The sequence below is a fragment of the Dipodomys merriami genome, unplaced genomic scaffold (genome assembly GCF_024711535.1).
Source record: "Dipodomys merriami isolate MVZ:Mamm:240054 unplaced genomic scaffold, mDipMer1.0.p SCAF_5, whole genome shotgun sequence".
NCBI classification, from domain to species: Eukaryota; Metazoa; Chordata; class Mammalia; order Rodentia; family Heteromyidae; genus Dipodomys; species Dipodomys merriami.
Genome location: NW_027206068.1, coordinates 9,612,409 through 9,634,608, shown reverse-complemented (window position 1 = coordinate 9,634,608; position 22,200 = coordinate 9,612,409). Strand labels below are relative to the sequence as shown.

The following is a 22,200-nucleotide window of genomic DNA, read 5'->3' as shown; positions in this document are numbered from 1 at the left end:
CAAACCAATTCCAAAACACCTAAAAGCAAAGGCATGCATCTGAGTATACCTGAGTTTACAGATATACATTGAAAGCTCATTTCAAAGCATTTGAAAGCATTGTCAAATCAAAGTGTTTTCCAATCAATTTCAATTTCACACTTTTTTTGAGGGGGGGGGTCCAGTTGTGGGGCCTGAACTCTGGGCCTGGGTACTGCCCCTCAGCTCTTCAGCTCAAGGCTAGCGCTCTTCCACTTGAGCCACAGCACCACTTCTGGCTTTTTTCTTTTTGCTTACGTGGTGCTGAGGAATCGAACCCAGGGCCTCATGCATGCAAGGCAAGCGCTCTACCACTGAGCCACCTTCCCAGCCCCCTTCACACATTTTTAAAAATAAAACTTCCCACGATATTCATTTATGTATGGTTTTCACAAGCAGGAAAATGGATTCCCCCAATAATTCTCACCCAGTGCTTATTTCTAATTAGCCAGCAATGAGCTGGAAATGGTGACTCAAGTGGTAGATCACCAACCAGTCTTGCATGAAAAAAGCTAAGAGACAATGAGTGCCCAGGCCCTGAGTTCAAGCCCAAATATTAGCACAAAAAATATAACTTTTGATTATTGTTGCTGAGTTTGTTTCTGAAGCAAGATTTCCCTATGAAGCCCACACTGTCAAGACCTTTCTGTTTCTGCTTCTCATACCTGAATTATAGAGCTACCCACATGGCTAGCTCCCAAACTGACTTTTTTCCAATTGTGTTGTTGAAGTTTGGTTAAAGCGGGGGAAAGGGCAATATTCAAATCTTAAGGTAGAACAGACCATAATCCTCTGGTAATTTTTCATCTTTCTTCTTGGAAGCCCAAGTATTAAAAAAAAAAGTCAGTATTGTTGCTGCCCAGTGCCAGGAACACAGCATGACACCTTCTGTGGATTTTTTTTTTCTGATGCTGAAGAAAATGCAAGGTTTCTTCAATGGCAAGAGTCAGCGTCAAAGCTATCAAGGCCCAGGATCTGACTTTTAGTCTTCTGAATTTTTAAATGTTATAAAGCTCAATATTCATATATTGATAATAGCCACATTTGTTTTCCTTCCCATCCATCCTCACTGTAGCAGTTATTATACACTAAACAAAGTCAGCTGTGTGATTTTATGAGGTACGTCTTAACTATTTCGAATCAGGCTAAATAATAAATTCAACTTAGGATCCTTCCACTAAAAGCTAATTCAATAAGGCCAAAGCAGTGATTTCATAATAATCTGAGTCTTATCTGTCCCCAGCTCCAGCAAGCAGAACCATGGTAGTCATGGCGATTTACACCAGGGAGCTAAATTGTCTCTTTCTCTAAATTACCAGATGTACAAATTTTGCCTTTGGGCAAAATGCTGTGTTGCATGTATTCCATAGATAAGCTATTTATATCTGAAGATGTTTGGGCTGACAAAAAAAATTGTAAGAAATCAAGAAAGATAAGTTAATGGGAATATATAGGTTGAACTTACCTGAGTCAGCAAATTTTCCCATTCTACTTCTTTCTACATGTAGTTCACCACAGCAAGTGGTCAGAGACTAAACCAAACTATTGTCTTATTCAGTTGTTTGTGAGTTCCATGTAGGTTGCAGTGTCTTAGAGGAAACAATATTTTTCCCTTTCAATTTGCCTCAAAAATTGAGCTTTGGCCCCTGCTTTTACTATATACATATTTTCCTCCAGTTCAAAGGAAAAACATTCCTTTTTTTTTCTTTTGTGCCAGGACTAGTTTGGACTCTGAGCCTCACACTTTCAGTTGGCTCTTTTTGCTCAAGGCTGGTGGTCTACCACTTGAGCCATAGTTCCACTTCTGGCTTTTTGGTGGTTAATTAGAGATAAGAGAGTCTCATGGGCTTTCTTGTCCCAGCTGACCCCAAACCTCTATTTTCAGATCTCAGGCTCCTGAGTACGTAGGGTTACAGGTGTGAGACACCAAAACCTCAATCTGAGACTTTTTATTATGTAAAAATAGAAATTTTTCATCTTCTCAAACTCAAATTTTGTCACCATTAAACAACTTCTCAGACCCTATTTCCCTAGCTACTGGTAACCATTTATTATTGATAGATCTATCTATCTATCTCCTTTAAATACCTTAATGTAAAAGAGGTTTCATTTCAACATATGTACAAATTATTTGTATAATTTGTGTGCAGTGATCAGTGTCATGTCTTCTGTTCTTCTTTTCCTTCATCCATAGCATCCTTACTTGTCTTGTTTCCTACTTCCATTTTCAGGTATACACATTGAATATTATGACTGTATTCACCCACACAAAGACTGTGTGCGTGTATTTTGTGCTAGTCCTGAGGCTTGAACTCAGGGCCTGGGTGCTGTCCCTGAGCTTCTTATGCTCGAGGATAGAGCTCTACCACTTGAGCCATAGCTCCAGTTCCAGTTTTTGTTTTGTTTTGTTTATTAGAGCTAAGAGTCTCTTAGACTTTCCTGCCCTGAACTGGCTTCGAACCAGGCTACTCAGACCTCAACCTCCTAATAGCTAGGATTACAGGCGTGAGCAAAAGGCATTCATCATATATTTATTTTTATATATTATTATTTATTTAAACTTTTTTATTTTATCGTAAAGGTGTTGTACAGAGGCGTTACAGTTACATGAGTAAGGTAATGAGTACATTTCTTGTTAAACATTGTTACCCCCTTCTTTTTTCCTATGATCCCTTCCCTCCTCTACCTCTCCCCCTCCCCCCCACCCCCACCAACAAAGGTGTAAAGATCATTTCCAACATAGTGTCTTGTGAGTATCATTGTTCCAAAGGGTCATGCTGTGTCCTTGTTTCAGCATTTTGTTATTCCCCTTCCCCTCCCTAATTAGATAAATGTATATTCAAAATGCAGGGTACCAAAATCAAATACAGTGACAAGGGAGATACCATAGGGGAAGAACATACAAAAGAAACAAAAAAAATCACATAGTACATTAAAAACAACAACAACGAAGAAAAACCTCTTGGGTCCATATCTTGGGGTTTATTTTGCTTAGCATCTTTTTATATGGTCATATGTACATAGCTTTTGAGCTTTTCTGCTCATCTGATAAGATTATCCTAGAAGTACACTAATTATTGCAAATAAGGGAAACCATGGGACCTATGTTTCTTTGGGTCTGGCTTACTTCACTTAGTATGATTTTTTTTCCAAGTCTTTCCATTTCCTAACAAATGGGGCAATGTCTGATGGAGGCATAGAATTCCATTGTGTACCACATTTTCTTGATCCATTCATCTACTGAGGGGCATCTGGGTTGGTTCCATATATTAGCTATGGTAAATAATGCTGCAACAAACATAGTTGTGCTGGTAGCTTTAGTATGGTCTTGTTTGTGATCATTTGGGTAAATGCCCAAAAGTGGGACTGCTGGGTCCTAGGGGAGCTCTATGTGGAATCTTTTGAGGAACCTCCATACTTCTTTCCTGAGTGGTTGAACAAGTTTACACTCCTACCAACAATGAAGTAAGGTTCCCTTCTGTCCACATCCCCTCCAGCATCTGTTGTTATTAGATTTCTTGATTATAGCCATTCTTACTGAGGTGAGGTGGACTCTCAATGTTGTTTTAATTTGCATTTCTTTTATAGCTAGAGAAGTTGAGCATTTCTCCATGTGTCTATTGGCCATTCTTATTTCCTCTTCAGAGAAGTTTCTCTTTAAGTCTTTATCCCACTTATCAATTGAGCAGTTGTTTCTTTGAGGGTTTGTTTTTGGGGGATTTAATTTTTTGAGTAATAAGTATATTTTAGATATGAGACTCTTGTCTGTTTTATGGCTAGTGAAGATCTTTTCCCAATCCATGGGCTTTCTATTGATCTTGCTAGCTATGTCCTTTTGCCATGCAGAAGCTCTGCAGTTTCATGCAATCCCATTTGTCCAACCTTTCTTTGATTTGTTATGTTTCTGGGTCTTTATTAGAAAATGTTGGCCTGTGCCAAGGAGCCCTAGAGTTTCTCCTATTCCTTCCTGTAATGTTTACAGGGTGTCTGCTTTTACTTTGAGGTCTTTGATCCATTTGGAGTTGATTCTAGTGTGGGGTAATATATAAGGATCTAATTTTAGTTTTCTACAGGTATTTAACCAATTTTGCCAGCACCATTTACTGAAGAGGCTGTCTTTCTTCCATTCTATTCTTTCTGGCTCTCTTATTGAAGATTAGGTGGCTATAGGTCTGGGTCTGCAGTTCTACTCTATTGGTCCTCAGGTCTGTTCTTGTGCCAGTACCAAGCTGTTTCGATTACTATGGCTTTGTAGTAGAGTTTGAAGTTTGGTATTGATATTCTTCCAGCACTGTTCTTTCTGCTAAGGATTGTTTCTGCTATTTGGGTTCTTTTATTGTTCCATATTAATATTTGGATTGCTTCTTCTATTTCATTGGCCAATGAAGTTGGGATATTGATGGGTATTGCACTAACTTTGTAGATAGCGTTTGGCAGTATTGCCATTTTCACAATGTAAATCCTCCCAATTCAGGAGTATGGGAGGTTTTTCTACTCCCTTAGTTCTGCTTTAATTTCCTTTTTCATGTTTTTAAAGTTTTCATCATAGAGGTCTTTCACTTCTTTAGTTAATTTCTAGGTATTTTATTTTTGGGGGGCTATTACAAAAGGAGTTGCTTTCCTGATTTCAGCCATGCTCTTCTCATTATTGACATACAGAAAATCCACTGGTTTTTAAGAATTAAATTTATACCCTGCTACTTTGCCAAAGTTTCTAATCAACTTGAGTAACTTGGGAGTAAAGTCCATGGGGTTCTTTAAATACAAGATCATGCCATCTGCAAAGAGGGATAATTTTACTTCATCTATCACTATTTGGATCCCCTTTATGTTTGCATCTTGTCTTATTGCTCTAGCTAGGCATTCTAAGACTAAATTGAAGAGGAGTGAAGAGAGCAGACATCCTTGTCTTGTTCCTGAATTTAGAGGAAATGGCTTTAGCTTTTTACCATTAAGTATAATGCTAGCTGTGGGTTTGCCATACACGGCCTTTATTATATTGAGAAATATTCCATGGATTCCTCATTTCTCCAGAGCTTTCTTCATAAAATGGTGTTGGATCTTGTCAAATGCCTTTTCTGTATCTATGGAGATAATCATGAGGTTCTTGTCCTTGCTCTTGTTGATGTGATGAATTACATTAATTGATTTGCATATATTTAACCTGTTTTGCATCCCTGAAATGAATCCTGTTTGATCATAGTGTATGATTTTTTTATGAATTGTTGAAGTCCATTGGCTAGAATTTTGCTGAGAAGTTCTGAATCAATGTTCATCAAAGGAATGGGTCTATAATTCTCTTTCTTTGATGAGTCCCTGTCTGGTTTTGGGATGAGGATTATGATGGCTTCATCGAGTTTAGTGGTGAGCTTTCACTTTCACTTTCATTGAAGAGTTGGAGGAATATTGGTGTGAGTTCTGCTTTGAAGGCCTTGTAGAATTCAGCTGTGAATCCATCTGGTCCTGGGCTTTTCTTGGATGGGAGGTCTCTTATAGCTATTTCAATTTCCATGTTTTGATAAGGATCTGTTCATTTGGTTTAAATCATCTTGGTTTAGTTTGGGCGTGTCAATATTTGCTAGAAATTCTTCCATTTCTTGCAGATTCTCAAATTTGTTAGCATAAATGTTTGAGAAATATTCCCTTATAATGTTCTGAATCTTGGTTGTTTCTGTGGTGATGTTTCCATTCTCATCTCTGATTTTGTTTATTTGGGTGTGTTCTCTTCTTTTTCTTGTAGGATTTGCTAAGGATCTGTCAATTTTGTTCATTTTTTCTGAAGAACCAACTCTTCATTTCGTTGATTCTTTCTATGGTTTTTTGGACTCCAATTCATTTAATTCTGATTTAATTTTAATTATTTGTTTCCATCTACTGGATTGGGGTTTGGCTTATTGCTCATTTTCAAGGAGATTCAGATGTCTCATTAAATTGTTGGTTTCAGATCTCTCCAGTTTGTTGATGTAGGAACTCAGAGCTATAAACTTGCCTCTGAGGACTGCCTTTGCTGTGTCCGAGAGGAGCTGGTCATTTGTGTGCTCATTTTTGTTAAATACCATGAATATTTGAATTTCTTTCTAATCTCTTCCATGACCCACTGGTGATTCAACAGTATGTTGTTCAGTCTAAGCTTTTTTTTTTGAGACAGGGTCTCACTATGCACCCCAGGATAATCTTGAACTTATGATCTTCCAGCTGCAGCTTCTTCTGTGCTGAGTCCTGTACTTCCTTGCCAAGCCTCAGTCAGATTGAGCCAGAGCTCAAACTATGTGGCTGTATAGCCTAGGCTGCCTTTAAACTGCCTCTGCCACCCAAATAACATTCAGTATTGGTCCTTTTATTACTAGCTCATTAGCATGTCTTTAAGGATCATCCATGTCATAATTTATGTCAGAATTTCCTTGATAAGGAAATTAATATTCTGTTGAACATATTTACTACAACTTTTTTTAATCCATTCATCTGTCTACAAAAACCAGCTCTTTCCACATTTTAGCTACTATGGATAATACTGCTATAAGCATAGATTTGCAAATATGTGTTCCAAGTCCTGCTTACATTTCTTTTGAGTATATATCCAGAAGTAGAATTGCTGCATATTATGGTAATTCTGTGTTAATTTTAAAAGAAGGACTGTGCTATTTGCAAATCAGCTACATCATTTTATATTCCCACTAGCAATGCACAGAGTTCCAATTTCTCCAGCACCATATAGTCATTTGCAATATGCTGTGTTTTGCTTTATTATTGTTATTAAGCCATCCTGGTGAATGTGATGTATAACAATGTGATTTAAATTTACATTTCACTAATGACTAATTATAGTATTGCCTATCAGCTATTTCTCTATCTTCTGTGGAGAAATATTTAATCAAGTTCTTTGTCCACTGTTTAAGTCAGATTTAGGTTCTTATGTTGTTGAGTTATAAGAATTCTGTGGGGGGGACAGGGGGAGAGAGAGAAAGAGAGAGAGTAAGAGAGAGAGAGAGAGAGAGAGAGAGAGACTGACTTCTGAGGCTTAACTCTAGGCCTGGGCACTTTTGCTCAAGGCTAATGCTCTACTATTTTTTGGCAGGGGCTTAATATAAGAGTCTAATAGACTTTCCTGCTAGGCTGGCTTTGAACCTTGATCCTCAAATCCCATCCTCCTGAGTAGCAAGAATTACAGGTGTGCCTTGTTTGAGCTTAAGGAATTCTGTACATATTCCTGGTATTAATCTTTGCTAGACATGTTATTTGCAAATATTTCTCCTATTCAGTAGGTTGTCTTTTTACTTTCTTGATAGTGTTCTAGCTATAGTTTCAATAATTTCAGAAATATGATTGCTATAAAATTTGAAAGCTATTCAAATTTAGCTTCATTGAAAATTCAAATTCTTAGTTTATTTAGTTTTGTAACTTTTGGTTCATATATTGTTCATCTAAATATTTCTTTCAATTCTTTTATTTTTTTTCCTTGACAGTTCTGGGTTTTGAACTCAGAATCTCAAGCTTGCTCAGCCTGACTTAGCTTCCTTTTGAAGACAGCCTAAGCAAATAATGCTAGACTCTTCTCCAATTTACCTGGTGGTAAAAGCCATAAGTGGTGGTATGGCTCAGGCAGAGCACCAATATTGAGTGGAAGAACCAAGCAGGAGAACAAAGCCCTGAGTTCAAGCCCCAGTACCATCAGGAAAATGAAAGAAGGAAGGAAGGAAGGAAGGAAGGAAGGAAGGAAGGAAGGAAGGAAGGAAGGAAGGAAGGAATAAGGGAAGGAAGGAAGAGAGGAAAGGAGGGAGGGAGGGGAAAGCAAGGGGGAGGGAGAGGAGGAAGGGAAGGAAGAAAAGAAGAATGGAAGGACAGAAGGAAGGGAGGGAGAAAAGAAAAGAAGGAGGAAGGAAGGAAGGAGAGAAAGAAAGAAAGAAAAAAGAAAGAAAGAAAGAAAAGAAGAGGAGAGGAGAGGGGAGGAGAAAAGAGAAAAGAGAAGAGGGAAGGATATAGGGAGGGAGGGATGGAGGGAGGGGGGGAAGGAAAAAAATCGTTGATGGGCTGGGAAGGTGGCAGAGTGTTTGCCTCATATGCATGAGGCCCTGGGTTCAATTTCTTAACACCACATAAACAGAAAAAGTCAGAAGTGGTGCTGTGGCTCAAGTGGTAGAGCACTAGCCTTGAACTGAAGAGCTCAGGGACATTGCCCAGGCCCAGAATTCAGGCCCTACAACTGACCAAAAACAAAAACATAAAAACCTTAAATCTGCAAACAAGGAAACTTTCTGCAACACTATATATTAAAAATATCTTACTTTTATATCAATCTGTAACAGAGTATTTGTGTGACACTAAGTCACACATTTCCATCTTCATACATATTCTACTTTTAATTGGAGCAATGATCTTTCATAACAGCTTGAAGTTATCCTTTATCAGCAGTGGAAAGCTAAGAATTCATAGCAAATGATGACATAAAATCCCACATATGTGCTTATTAACTTTACAAAGCCTAGATGGAACTTCTCCGTGATCCTGTCAAGGATCAGAATAAAACCCTTAATACATTACTAAGTATCATCTGTTTAAATGATATCACTTCTATTTAAAATACTTTAGCCTTTACTGAAGTTTTTATTTGACATGTGTCCAAGGTACAAAGACAAATCTCCCATGCTTTTTGGTTAGGTGTCAGAGCTTACTTAAAGGTTTAAGAACAAAGCTGTTGAACTATTTTTTTTCTCTACAGCAAGTTATATATGAGAATTGGTAGCAGCCTGTTGAAAGAACTTCACCTGTGGATAATAGCTCTTATCTCACCTCTATCTATCATGCTATCAATTTCTTTATTACAGGAGTTTACCTTTGGGCAGCTCATACACCAGCTGTCAATCTGTCCTCACCCTGAGACTTTGCAGCCAACCAAGCTCAGGTGTGTTGAGATTTCACTATAGCAGATTGTTTTCCTTCTTTTTCCACCAAGAACAGCTGTGGTCCAAATGCAAGCCTCTGGCACTCCAGATGCATTCTATCTCAAGGCAGAGACAGAACTTTTCTTAACTCTTGCCTCCCAGATCACATCTTCATATCTGAAGATTTTTTTTACCTTTGCCTCTTCCTATGTCCTTCACTAAAGCATTTTATTTTATTTTTTTTACTGTATTTTTATTAAATAGTTGTACAGAAAGGTTTGAATTCCATAAGTCAGGTTATGCACTAAAGCATTTGTGCATGCACGCATGTGTGTGTGTGTGTGTGTGTGTGTGTGTGTGTGCAGGCCAGTACTAAAGCTTGAACTCAGGGCTGTAGCTCTGTCCCTTACTTAGCTTTTCCCACTCTACCACTTAAAACACAGCTGCACTCTGATTTTTTTGGTGGTTAATTGTAGATAAGAATCTCACTTGGGAGGCTGGGAAGGGACGTGAAGGGTAAACAAAAGGAGGAGGCTGCAATGCTTGGTAAGAAATGTACGCATTATCCTGCCCATGTAATTGTAACCCCTCTGTACAGTATGTTCACAAATAAAATAAAAAAAAAACTAACCCCTATGTATATCACCTTAATAATAAAATTTAAATTAAAAAAAAAAAAGAATCTCACTGACTTTTCTTCTATCTTTGAACTTCTATGTTCAGCTAGGATTACAGATATGAGCCACTGGAATCCAGCTACTGAAACATTTTAAATAGCAGGTTTTTTTTAAGAAGCCTAAAAATCAACTGGGCACAGGTGGCACATGTCTGTAATTTTAGCTACTCAGGAAGCTGAGGGGATAAAAGTTTGAAACAGCATGGACAGGAAAATCAGTGAGACTCTTATCTACAAATAACCACCAAAAAGCCAGAAGTAGAGCTATGGCTCAAGTAATAGAGTGCTAGCATGGAGCAAAAAAGTTCAAGCCCCAGGATGACAGGAGGAAGAGGGGGAGGGGAAGAGGGAGAAAGCGGGGAAAGAAAGAAAGAGAGGAAGATGGGGAGGAGGAGGAGGAAAAGGGTGGGGAGGGGGGAAAAAGAGGAGGGGAGGAAGAGGAGGAGATTCTAATAAAGAGCATAAAAAGATATATTAAAAAATAGGGATACAGGTGGCCCCATTGCAACAATGAGATGTACAAGTCATTAAAGTTGGAAAAAAATTTACAACTTTGGGGGGAGTGGGAGGGAATGGAAAGGGATGGGAAGGGGAAACAAAGGAGGAGGCAACAATGCTTGATACGAAATGTACTTGTTATCTTGCCCATGTAATTGTAACCCCTCTGTACAGTATTTTCACAATAAAAAAAATAAAAAAAACAACAAACTAGTGAGACTTGTACTGTACTTGGAATGTGTGGGATATAGACATAGTAAATGGAGGGGAGAAGAGAATTTTCACAATATACCTTTCTCTATTTCTTAGTTTTGAGATACACAAACTCAGAAATCCAAATCACAAAATTCAAAATCACAAAATCCAGAAATGTACTCTAAAGAAGAAAAATAGTAGATTTATCCAGAAAAGGAAGCTAATGAGTAAAAAGATAAATGTATATACAAGACAAAAACAATGACAACAGAGGATAAACCAAAGGGGAAAAGCAAAAGACAAAAGAAATAACTTCACACAGAACATTAAATCTGATTTGGGGAAGGGAAGGGTAATCATAAAATGATGAGACAAAAGACAAAGGGTGAACCGATGCAACAGCCATACTCCCAAGACAACGTGACTTTACAATTTGGAGAGGAGTTGGGAGCAGGAGGAGGAAAAGTGGCGGAAAAATAAGGAAGAGGGTAACAATGTTCCACAAGAAATGTATTCATTACCTTACTTCCATAACTGTAACTCCTCTGTACATCACCTTTACAATAAAATTAAATTAAAAAATAAAGGGTAAAAAGAATATTAGGAAAGTCTTAGGCTATTAATAATGTAACGCATCAGGAAACATAAAAACAAGCTCTGAAATCTAAAACAGTCCCACAGAATTTACAAGATAGGATCATCCTAAAGAAACGTCTAGATTTGTTTCAAGCTCCCATATTGCCAAAAGGAAAAAGGAAAAAAAAAAAGGAAGGAAGTAGGGAGGGAGAAAGAGAAGGAAGGAAGAAATAGAAAGTGTGTGTGCTGGGAAATTTCAGAAGAAAAGCATTAGCATAAAGATAATTACTCATATTTCTATCTCAATCTGTAGAGCCGTAGTTATCTATTCGATCCTCAAACAGACTCTCTGAGACCTTCAGGACAGAGAAGGAATAGTGATCCAATGAGGTCAAAAAGGTTGAATTGTTTAAAAAGGTTAAACAAGTTAGAGACAAGATCTAGCCAACTCAGTTCAATCACAATTCCTTTAGCATGGCTACTGAAATGACTTCCAGATTCCAGACATGTTTCTTCACAGGGTTTACATAGAATGAAACACCACTCAATCTCACTCAACTTGAAGATCAAGGTACTGAAAAGCTACAATAATATCATAAGCTACAAAAGACCAGGCATTCCCAAGCAAACCATTTCAAATAAACAACTAAACCACTCTAAGCTAGTTTTCTCATCTACAAATGAAAGAATTAATCTAAGGACACTGTAAATTTGTATCTGCAGGGATTGTATTATTATCTGATATAGCAGTGAAATGCAAGATCACATCTAGATGTGTGTGTTGGGGGGTGGGAGGGATCTTGATAGAGAGACATCCCTAGATACCCAGCCTTTGAAAGACCTCCCAGGGAGAATCACAAGATTACAAAAACTCTCCCTTTCCCCTGTGGAGGGGACCCACTGAGCCAACAGAGGTAGGCCGCCTAGGTCAGTCTCATTCGAACAAATTGTATTCCTTTCCATTTGCTCCAGTTGGTGGTAAGAGGTGAAGGGGGCCAAAGCAGACAGCTGGTGCAACATGAAACAGAAAGAGCTATGTTTCACCTTTAAACAAAAAAAAGAGGGTTGGAGGAACTGTGGGAAATAGTGGGAGAACAAAAAGAAGCAGACAAGTGCTTGGGGCATTTCAGCTGGTGAGACCAAGCGCACCCCAGTCCCAAAACAGATGCAATCCACACCCTCCGTCTGCAATCAGAGAGTGGCTCAGATGTCAGAGAAAAGTTGCTCTCCCTCAGGGGAATCTTGAGGGTTGTCAAGGTTCTAGCCATGAGAAAACAAGAAAATCTCTATAGAACATCCCAACATGTGGAGGCCTGAGAGGGCTCGGAGAGATGTTCTAGGCGGCCCCACTCTGCAGGCTTCTCACCTGATAGACTGAGCATGTCAGCCAGAGAGCCATTTCACAGAGGAGAGGAAAGTAGCATCTCAACATACTCTGGACACACCACTGCTGTTTATTTAAGAAATGCCCTGCAGGGCAGTTAGGTAAGCTGTCAGTCATACCACTTGGGGCTTAAAATCCAGACTTCACTGCCTAGGTAGCCTGTGTGACTTGGGGTGGCTTAATTTTGCTAAATTGCTTTGCCTTTGCTATGCTTTAATTCTCTGATATGCAAATTTTGGGCTATTTAGAGTACCTTCCTTGAGGATGTTATATATTGCTTATTAATTAATAAAAGCTGAGTATACAGTCCCAGTACAGGCCTGTAATCTTGGTACTTGGTAAGTGAAGGAAGGAGGACTTAGAGTTTAAAGCCAACCTGGTTTATGTAGCAAGAATAAGACAGACAGACAGAGGGAGTGGGAAGAGGGAGAGGAAGAGGAGAAGGAGAAAGAGGAGGAGGAGGAGGAAAAGGAAAAGGAGAGGAAGATGAAGAGGAAAGGAAGAAGAAGGAGGAGGAGGGGGAGGGAGGAGGAAGAGGGGGAGTGAGGAGGAAGGAAGGAAGGAAAGAAGGAAAGAAGGAAGAGAGGGAGGGAGGGAGGGAGGGAAGGAGGGAAGAAGTACCTGGCAAAAGTAGATAGGTAGTAAATGTGTATTACACATTACAGTATTGTTTCAAAGGGAAAGTTTGCAAGTTTACCTAATTCCCAAACCCTAGAGAAAAGGAAATTAGAATGGAACAAAGTGAAAAGTTGCCTTAACTTCAAACATAACAACAGACCTTGTAAATTCACTAGTATCTTTCTTTCAAATCCTTTGCTTTAGGGGCTATTTTTAAGTAAACTAATATATCTAAAGGCATAATCTTCGTTACTAAACATCTAGAATCAGAGCTGTGTTTGATTCCCCCTGGATCTTTCTCACATGTTCTCTTACCCTGGACAAGTCACATAAAGTCTGCCTCCAGTATGCACTTGTAAAATAAGAATGGTAATAATAGCACCTGCCCATAATATTGGTATTAAGATAAAACAAAGCAATATAGAGATTTTACTGCAATTTCTGACAAATAACAGTGCTGAATAATTTATAGGTACCATTGTTTACTTCAGTGAAAAAATAATAAAAATAATCACAGAACGATCTGCTAATTAATTTAAAGCCTACCTCTCTGAATAGGAAAGTAAAAATACATTCTCTCTTATGACTCAGTTCTTGCTCTCAAAGTAACTTCTAAAAAATGTGTCCTTCTATGAAGAATTATTTGATGTGGGTGTCCTAACACTTTTACACTGGCCACCTTAAGGTTTGACTATCACTAAATCACTAATGTATTCTAACAAAAAGTAGGACACTTCTCTGAGGTAATGGAAATTCGTGAATTGTCCTATCAGCTATAATTGATGCTCTGCCCATATTGATACATAATTGTGTCATAATCATAACAGGCAAATGTTTTAAAATTTCCTAACCAAAAAAATCAAACAAAATACATTTTAAGTTTGCCAGTCTTAATAATTCATCCGACTTTTTTTTTTTTAAGTTTCCCAGTTTAAACCAGGTGCCGTTGGCTCACACCTGTAATCCTAGCTACTCAGGAGACTGAGATCTGAGGATCACAGTGCAAAGCCAGCCAGGGCAGAAAGTCCAGGAGACTCATCTCCAGTTAACCACCAGAAAACAGGAAGTTGTGCTGTGGCTCAAGTGGTAGAGCACTTGCCTTGAGCTGAAGCACTCAGGGACAGCGCCAGGCCAAGAGTTCAAACCCCATGACCGACAAAAAACAAAAAGCTTCCCAGTTTAGTAAAGTTTAGTTATAACAAAAATATATGCAAAAGATATCAGAAAGTATATTCATTTCTTTATTCATTCTATTGTGCACACACAATACTATAACTCAAACCAAGAGCCTTGGGCACACTGTGCAAGAGCTCTGTTACGGCTTGAGCTACATCTTCAGCCCATATTCACTTGGAAAAATATCTGAATGTTTACTACTAGGCACTGCACTGTTTTAAATCTAAGATACTATATTTGTTCACTCATAATAAAGATCTTGCATTTATCATTGTCAACATTTCATTCAAATTCTTGCAAGACCTGATAGTACTGCAATCTGATTAGATCAGTTTTAAATTAAACAAAAAAAAGCCCTGACACTAAAATATTTTTTGAATTTTAATATTTTATTTAACAAATAATATCCAACATATACCATTGCAGTATAATCACTGAAAAATTGAGATATGTAATATTTTATAAATATTTGATAATTCTATATTTTTTGTATTACATTTCCATACTTTGGTGTATGTTTTTCAGTTGCAACACCCTCTACATGAGTAGAAAAACTTTCTTTTTCCCAAACTTTCAGTATTAATGTTTTCTTGTTTTTATTATTTTCTCATCAGTATCCCCATTGTAGCATTTTAACATACAAACAAGAAAATTCCCTATTGCTGGTACAGGGTTCAATACATTTTCAACAATGCAAATGATTGGGCTGGGAAGTTGGTTCAGTGGTAGAGTGCTTGCCTCACATGCATGAGGCCCTGGGTTCAACTTCTCGGCACCACATAAGCAGAAGAAGCCAGAAGTGGCGCTGTGGCTCAAGTGGTAGAGCCCTAGCCTTGTGCTGAAGAGCTGAGGGACAGCGCCCAGGCCCCACGACCGACAAAAAAAAATTTAAATGCAAATGATTGTACTATGACTACCAACACAAAACATAAAATGATTAATATAACTTATATAATGTAAGTGACGTAAAGGTATTATATAATAATAAAGATAATGTGTTATGAAATTAAAATAATACAGTATTATTAAACCATACCATGAAACTGAAATGATGTAACATTATTAAACTAAGATAATTAATATCACCAATATAAAATAGTAATATAAAATTATGCCACCACTCCCCACTTCCTTTCTAAAGAATGTATTCTTAGTAGTAACCCTCACCTAGGCCACTTTTGTGGCAACCAATGGACTGTTAGATGTCCCTAGGGTCCTGGCCACCTCCCAGCAGCCTCTGCTCTGTCTGGCCTACAGTTATACCTGCCTATCCCCATCCCACTATAATTAGGCTTAGGAGAATGCCACTTGGCTGTCATGCCCCAATACATTTTAGACTGCAGGAGTCCACTTCTCCAGGTGGAAGCTGCCAGGTCTTCAGGCAATAATTATCTCCAACTCATCATTTGCATCAGTCCTGCAGAACAATGGGAAGCAGGGGTTGTTGCTCAAGCCTGAAAGCTTTTGTAGGTGCTGGATATCATGCTACAGTGACACAATCTGCTCTGAAGTGGTGTTCTTGAGGAGCCAAGGCCCCCCAAGCCTCTCTTTGTGCAGGCTTTACCTCGTTAAAACTTCAAAACTTCCATGCCTTCAAAACTTCCATGTTTGTGGGGCCTGGGAAGTCTCAGGTGCCTCAGTAGGAGAAGTCTGGACGGATCTGGTTCTGGCACTCTGTGCCCTCATCTGTAAGGTGCAACAGCAGCTCCTGTGGCTCCTTCTTCTTCCTCCTCTTCTCCTGGCCAGCCAGCTGACACACTCCTCTTTCTCCTGAAACAGTTCGTCCAGGTCTGCCATCTGCTCCTTATAGAATGCAATGCTGTCTTCAGTGGTTGTGGTGTGTTCTGACTGACAGCTGGCTGCATCAATGTTGGAGGCCATCCACTTGATGCTGGCAGTCCACCTTGTCATGCAGGTCGTGGGTGACGTAGATTTTCAGCTTTTTCTTGGGTGCTTGTCTGTCTGCTCCCTCTCCCCAAACCTGTGCTTCCAGCTCTTGGAGAAGAGCATCTGCCATTTCATCTTTATCTGGCAGTGGGCTGCCAGGTTAGCTAGGTAACCACAGTGGGTCTGCTGCTTCTGCAGCTGCTGGCTGAGCGTCACCTTCTTTGATTCAGCAACAGAAAGCACTTAAAAGTAAAAATCCCACATGGTTTGTGGGTTGTCTATGACTTCTGGGACAGTCATATCAGGTGGTATCATTTCCTCACCCTTTTCTTCTTTGCTCACTCCTTCACCTTTCCTATGGGAAAGCCAGGAAGCTTAGATGAGTCCCACAGCTTCACATTCTGGTGGTTTTTCAGGCACTTCAGGGATCCTTGAAACTTTTGACTGACCATCTTGACCTCCAGTTTTCTCTGCACCTGCTCCTGCTTCATCTGGCTCAGCAGCTGAGTGAGTCTGCCTCAGCAGGTGCTTGTGCTGGGCCTTCTTCTCTGAGGTCAGCTGCTGATTGAAGGCCATGTGCTGTTCACAGGTGACTGCGCTCCTGCAGCTGGGCCAGACACTGGTCATGCAGTTCCCGCAGATTCTGAGCCACTTGCCTCTTTAACTCGGTTGTCTCTTCCAATTCTCCTAACTTCTCCTTTAGCTGGTCCAGCTTCAACTGCAGATTGTTCTTCACCTGCTGCTCTGAGTGAAGATGCTGACAAGCTCTTCCTTCCCATTGATCACCCTGTGGAAGGCATGCTGCATCTTTGAGATCTCTGCTATGCACAATTGTACATCCCATGGCCTCATGTTCTCTTTCCATTGTCTCAAGGATCTGTTGCCAATCCCAGGCATACTGATTCCATACTTCCATCTGCTGCTCCAGGAACCACAGCTGCTCCTACTGATCTAGATTCTGGAGACTGAGGCTCTGGTTCTCCTGGTTTTCCATAGATCATTCTACAAGTGACAGGCCTTGGCCTTCAGCTGAGATGGCCCTGCAGATGGTTGCATGTGGTGGCAGCAACTGCTTTCTCAGTTCTCACGTTGGTTTCTAGTTCAAACATCTGCCTCACCCCTTGTTCTTTTTCCTCTCTCAGTTGACTCATCTGCTCCAAGAGCTGGTTGACCTTGACATTCCACTTAGACATCTCCACCTTCAAGTCCTCTGCAATGTTGTCTTTCTGCAATCCTAATTGTATCACTTCTTCATGTTCTCTAGTTCTCTCTCCAGCCGGGTTCCACTCCTTCATTACTTTTTGTACCTGTTGATTACTATCTCAGTGTGGAGATTCACTAGAAAATTGAAGAAGGAGGACTTCTGACATGTTGGTACCAATTCCAGTGTAAGTGGAAAGAACACTGGCAGAAAAGGACCCAGGGGAGATGCTCTAGGTCAGTGTGGTCTTTGGTCTCACTCTTGGTTGATTTACAATCCCCAGTTGTGTTTATCTTGGGGTTACCTCCCTTTGTAATTTCTTTCTTTCTTTTTTCTTTTTCTTTTTCTTTTTTTTTTTTTTGTGTTAGCATTGGCAGATCCACTAGGACAATTCCTCGGCAGGAATTCTTGCAGTAGTTTCTTGCCTGCAGCTAATTTTTTCTCTTCTTTTTCTTTTTCTTTCTTTCTTTCTTTTTCTTTCTTTTTTTTTTTTTTTGCTCAGACATCCCAGGAGTAGGACAGAGAAGTATGGGGCCACATTCCCAGGCTCTCTGAAATCACCTCTATTCTCGCAACACCACCAACTATTTCTACTTCCTGCAGGATCTCTGAAATCACTCAGACACCATACAGCACCTGTACCCTCACCAACTGCTGGTAGTAGTGTGAGTCAATACAGTATGCTAGCGTACTAGGCAGTATGAAATTCTTGTATCCCATTGGTCAGAGAGAAAAAAGAATGGAAGGGGCATGGCTAAATCTTGTGATCCAGGCAGAATGGTTCCAGTCAAGACTCCTATCACCCCTCTCCCACCCAGGCAGGACCAGGACTAGCTCTAGCTGGGTGCCTTCACAGCTATATTGGAGACTGTTCGAGACCATGACCTCCATCATGCACAATTGTGGTAACAAAGTGGTCCTAAGAGTGTGATCTCAGACTACTGCCTAGACTCTCAGAATCAGGATTGGGGGTGGGAGGAGTGGTAATGGGGTCATACCTCAGGTGGTGAGTGAGTGACAGGCAGCAGGGACACTGCATCACTTTACAATCCCTTTCCTCATTTCACAACTTGATCCTCATATTTTGATCCTCATATTTTCATGTCTTAGAATTTGCCCCCAATTTCACAGTCTTCCAGTCTGTCTCAGTTCCACAACTCCCCCACTCCTTAGTGAAAAGTTCCTGGCCCTCACAGTGTATCTGTCCTCTTCCCACCTGGATCCAGTCCTGAATCTACTTCCTAGCTATTGCTCCACTCACACCCCTAGTGTACCCTGTTATCATAAGAGAGAGCATTGTACACAACCAGCCTTCCTCTTAGGATTCCAGTCCAGGACTGGATCAGAAACTACAAGTTGCCAAGGACCTTGTAAGACCCAGTCAGTATGTGTGTGCTCCTCTCTCCCATCCCAACCCAACTGCAGCCCACTCAGTTCAGCTCTACAAAACCTTCTACCAGTAGACCTACTGATCACATTTTAAATGCTTAACAACCACATGTGATTCACTAGTGGCTATCATATTGGGCAGGCCTAGACATTCCATTAGTTTTCCTTGCTCCAAATAAAAAGATGGTAAAGCACAGGCAGCTGTGGTTAAAAGAGCAGAGACTCTCCCATCCCAGCAAGAACCTTTTCACTGATGCTTCCTTAACTCACTTCCCTGATAACCTATCACAGCATATGAGCCCCACTCCTACTGGTGAGAGGAGGGACAGCACCATTCCTTGTGTTAAGGCTTAAAATATGGGCCTACCAACCCAGTATACCTGCTTAACACTGGGTAGAGGGCTATGCACCCCTATGTGCAAAAGTAAATTGCCTTGACACGATCTCTGTCTCTTGTGTGTCTATTTTGGTTTTTTTTTTTTGCTAACACCAGAGAGTTAATTTCTTGAGGGTCTCATTTCTACCCTGAGCATTGCATGCTTCCAACAACTGGGGGCTCCTCCAGCATCCTCAGTCTATCTGGGAAATGGGAACCCCAGCTCCTTCTCCAGGGAGATGCATCCTGCTGCCCAGCTGCAGTAGCCCCAGGGCTAGAGCAGCCACTATTGACTTCCCAGATCAGCTAATGAACCCAAACTCTTGGGTTTGCCATTGTGGATAAAAGAGCTCTACAAGCCAGGTGCCAGTGGCCCTGAGAGCAGAGAATCATGAAGCAAAGCCAGCTGGTGATTACAAAGCCCTGCCCTTCTGGGCCAGGGGCTGCTGCAGTTGCTCATGGATCTGTAGGCTCTTGGCTGCCTGGATGCTGTGGCTACTGCTGCCCACCAGCTTCAGCATAATGTCTGAGGGGAGCACCGGACTGGAGCTATCCAGTTGTCCCATTGGCTCTGCTGGCCCATGATAGTCTACATGTAGCAGCACTCACCCAGGGAGCCTGGGGCTGCCCTGACATCCATAGTGAGGGATGACGGAACAGCGAGCGTGGCTATGGGAACCTACAGGCAAAGCCCCTTTAAGAATCTGTGATGTTTTTCCCATTAACATTCCTCTCTGGTTTTATGTACTTGGTCTGTGCTGTGGGATGTAGCATAAATTATCTGCCTTCAGCAAAACGAACAGATGAAATGCACAGCTGCCTGACAGCGCTTGTTAAGGCCATTAGCTGCTGTGAGCACACACTACTGGAGATTGTCTGACTTTCTCCTGTCTCAAGAAAAGTCCTTAAGTGACTCCAAATGCAGGCGTTAGCTTACCTAGTATGCCAAACAAGCCCAGTTTTTTTTAGTATCATGCTTGGGAGTTAACTGATTAATGAAAACAATCCTGAGACTTTTTTGTAGGAGTGTATGTTGGTACCGGGACTTGAACTCAGGGCTTAAGCACTTTCCTTTAGATTTTTTGCTAAAGGCTGGTACTCTACTACTTGAGCCACAGCTCTACCTCCATGCAATATTTTTTTTTTGGGGTCCGGTTGTGGGGCCTGAGCGCTGTCCCTCAGCTCTTCAGCTCAAGGCTAACGCTCTACCACTTGAGCCACAGTGCCACTTCCGGCTTTTTCCTTTTTGCTTATGTGGTGCTGAGGAATCGAACCCAGGGCCTCAAGCATGCAAGGCAAGCACATTACCACTGAGCCAACTTCCCAGCCCGCAATATTTATTTTTAAAGAAAGTATCACCACAAATGAATACATTTTAGAATTACAAAAAGCTAGCACCATGATAGGATGAAACAATATTTTTAGCAACATTCTTCTAACAGAGCCTAAGAAGATGATCAATATACATTCTTTCTTATATTTGAGAGTAGTGTGTTTGTCTGTGTGTGTATGCGTGCACACATGCATGCACGCGTGCCTGTGCACACTTTATACTAGACCTTGAACACAGAGCCTCGGTTCTGTCCCTTACATAGTTTTCACTCAAGCCTGGCACTTTACACTTGAGCCACAGCTCCATTTCTCATTTTTTGCTAGTTATTTGCAGATAAGGGTCTCACAAGTTTCCTGCCTGGGCTGGCTTTGAACTGTAATCCTCAGAACTCAGCCTCCTAATTATCTGGGATTACTGGTGTGAGCTCCTGGTGCCTAGTTTGAGTAGTACTGTTTTATTAACACATTACAAAAGCCCCACAGCCCAACCTCTTAGTGCACCTTGGTACTGAGAATGTTGATTTGGTCTTCCCTGCTGCCATCATGTCTGCCTGCTACAAAATGGGTAATCTCTTTATTTTCCTGCATGAAGAAGATACTTTAAAAGGACACAGGAAGTCATTGGCTTCTTTGAAGTGTTTCCAAGAGTATAGATCTCATGAATCAGATCTTTCATGCAAATACATTATTTACCAAGAGATCAAGCAAGCCAAGTGGTATCTGTCAAGGCAATTCACTTCTTATTGATTTTGCCATAACCACACATATAGATAAGTTCATTACCAACTTCAGGTTTGGGTATTTCCACCCAATATATGCTTGCAGAATCCTGGATATGTTCATTGAATCCTTGTTAACTTCATAACAGTGCCACTGAAGAGCTAGTGAAAGCCATGAATTTGCAGCACATTTTCTGGTCCCCTCCATGGATATATCTCACCATGATGACAAATGACCATTTGGGTTCTACAGGTACATAGAAGTTACCAGCCTTTCAAATCTCAGGGTTGTATATCTGGAGAGAGAAAGACAGACAGACAAACAGACAGACAGACAGACAGACAGACAGACATCCCTGGTGCTAATGCCTAGATTTGATTTTTGCCAATCCGGGGCCTTGAACTCAGGGCCTGGGTACTGTTCCTGAGCCTCTTCAGGCTCAAGGCTAATGCTCTACTCCTTGAACCACAAAGTCACTTCCAGCTTTTTCTACGTAGTTTATTGGAGATAAGAGTCTCAGAGACTTTTTCTACCTGGGCTGGCTTTGAACTGTGATTCTCAGATCTCAGAGCCTCCTAAGAAGCTAGGATTACAGACATGAGCCACAGGCATGGGGGGGGGGGGCGTAGATTTTTCATAGATAACCTTTTTGTCTTTCAAATCATCTTTGAGGCAAAATTATTTCTTACTTGTTTGATCTTTACTTTTTCAGCTCTGCAAAACACTTTGTTTTCTCTTCAGTATTGGTAATTGAATTCAGGGCTTCCAGTTTGTTAGGCAGGCTTGTTTTCTGATAAGGTCTCCACAGTGACCATGGACCACAATCCTCCTATCTTTACCTCCAGAGTTGCTGAGATTACAGGCATGTGATACCCTTCACCTTTTCTTAGAAGTTTTCAAGACAACAGGGCCTTCTTTTACTTCTTTCAGAACCCTCCATAATTCCAATTGGAAAAGAAGATCAATATACTTCTAAAATACACATACAAAGAGATAGTTTATTTAGATAAAATCATTCTTCAAATTTCAGTTTCCCTGCATTCTTTGCTTGCTCTATTTGAAATAGCCTGCCAAACCCCTCCTCCCCACCCCTCTTATCTTCCATGCCTCCTGGAAGAGCTTTTCATCCCTGCCCAACCACATACAGACCCTACCACCCCTACCTCCTTACCCTCACCTGCCTCTCACTTTCCAACTCAGGAAGTTTTCATTCTAGCTTGAGAAGAAATATGAATATCCAGGGCTGGGAAGGTGGCTCTGTGGTAGAGTGCTTGC

General features: G+C 40.6%; 1 pseudogene; it reads right to left on the bottom strand.

Annotated features, from left to right (window-relative positions):
* Window positions 1–20,697: 20,697 nt before the first annotated feature.
* Window positions 20,698–21,791, bottom strand: LOC138810006 (large ribosomal subunit protein uL30-like; annotated as a pseudogene).
* Between the last annotated feature and the right edge of the window lie 409 nt (window positions 21,792–22,200).